General features: G+C 31.5%; 1 pseudogene; it reads right to left on the reverse strand.

Moving 5' to 3' along the window:
* LOC103609459 overlaps positions 1–44 on the reverse strand; it is a 12,050-nt pseudogene extending 12,006 nt beyond the window's left edge.
* Between the last annotated feature and the right edge of the window lie 1,914 nt (positions 45–1,958).

A 1,958-nucleotide genomic window follows, 5' to 3' on the forward strand; every position in this document is an offset into this window, starting at 1 on the left:
AAGAAAACCTTACCATAAAGAGATTCATTACTGTCATTATGCATAGCAACCTAAAAAAAAAGATTTTTTTAAAGTTAAAATATATTTTAGTGAATGTTAAATAATCAAGATGTTAATTACCTATCCAAATAAGTCATCAAACAAATCACCTTTCATCCACTTAATTCTGTGACCTGTTTATTAATTTTTTTTCCTAGTCAAATAATACAGTCCCATAATAGAAAACTTGAGGAACTATAGAAAAGTATTAAAAAGAATATTATCGGGTATCATTCCTGCCACCCAGAGTAATTACTGTTAAAATTTCAATATATTCCCCTTCTATTCTTTTCCCCACACTTATTATAGTGTAAACTTTTTCTCCCTATGATTAAAAATTTATAAACTTTTGATGGTTGTGTAACTGAAAAGACGTGAAATGACCTAATTATTCCATTATGAAACATGTAGATTCCTGTATTTGCAAAATTTTGCCAGGAAAAATAATACTATGATAAACATCTTTATACATTTCTTCTGCATTCTAATTATTTCCTCAATATATATACCTAAGACTGAATCACTGGATGAAAAGACATGAAAAACATTTAAGTTCTCACTTTTAATACAGTATGGCCAAACTGCCTTCTAGAATCATTTTACAATCAATGTATGAAAGTCAATATCTCATTTTTTAAAAAATATTTTAATAATTTCATAGGCAAAATAATATTTCATTTTAACCAGATAACTTGTTGCAAAAATATGTTCACTATTAATAATTTTAATTTCCTCTATAAATTACCTATGCAATTACCCACAAACCTCTGTAATTTTTTAAAAATACTCAGTATTTTATTTTCAGAGACCATAATCATGCGTTCTGAACACTGAACTCTATTGAGTGACACACTTATTACCTTAAAACCCTGGTTTCTGGGCTGGCCCGGTGGCGCACTGCTACAGTGCGCCGCTTGGGAGCGTGGCGGTGCTCCCGCCGAGGGTTCGGATCCCACATACAGACTGGTTCCCGTTCACTGGCTGAGCAAGGTGTGGGCACGGCACCGAGGGTTGCAATCCCGTTGCCGGACACGAAAAACGACAAAAAGGAAAAAAAAAACAAAACCCTGGTTTCTAAATGTCTTAAAAAAGAAAATCTCCATTAATATTTTGAAAATGTTTATTAAAAATGTTATAGTTTTTAACAATCTTGAATAGGATAAATGTCTGAAAACATAACACACAACCCAGAAGGCACAGGAGGAATAAAAAGGTAAGTATAACTTCATACAAAATTGTAAACATTTCTAGGGTATCACCATATATAAAACAATACCCCCTCACAGCACATTATATATTTATTTATTGTCAGTCTCCATGAGGGCAGTACCATTTGTCCTCAACACTTAAAACATTGCCTGGGACCACAGTAGGTGCCTTAATAAAAACTAGTTGAATAAATGAATATTGAAGAGTATAATGGAGGCAGAGGAAAAGCAAATAATAAGCTGAAAAATTTGCAGCCAATAGAATAACGCATTAAATATTTTTAATAAGTTCTTACAAATCAGTAAGAAAAAGTCAAACAACAATAGAAAAATGGGCAAAGAACCTATCTGACAATTCATAGGAAAATTTCTAAGATGTACTAATCACTTCATTTATAACTAGCATGCTAATTATAAATGAAATTATAAAAAATTTCATATTTTTACAGCTGTTTTTCTCCCCATTGAACTCCATTTAATACGCTCATGATAGCTTACCACAGGACATTTTTGTCGGTATTAAATCTGTATAAATTCCTATTCAAAGTACCTTTAGGCTATTTTGTCAACTTGAAATTAGGTCATTATTTTCACCAGAGAACAGGATATGCCAAAATGTTGACTTTTAGCATGCTGAACAAATCCTAGTAGAGAAAGTGTTAAATTATATTTTCTCATAATATTAACAAATATTTCCTAGCAGCAGTCAGG

The sequence above is a fragment of the Galeopterus variegatus genome, unplaced genomic scaffold (genome assembly GCF_000696425.1).
Source record: "Galeopterus variegatus unplaced genomic scaffold, G_variegatus-3.0.2 Scaffold9632, whole genome shotgun sequence".
NCBI lineage: Eukaryota > Metazoa > Chordata > Mammalia > Dermoptera > Cynocephalidae > Galeopterus > Galeopterus variegatus.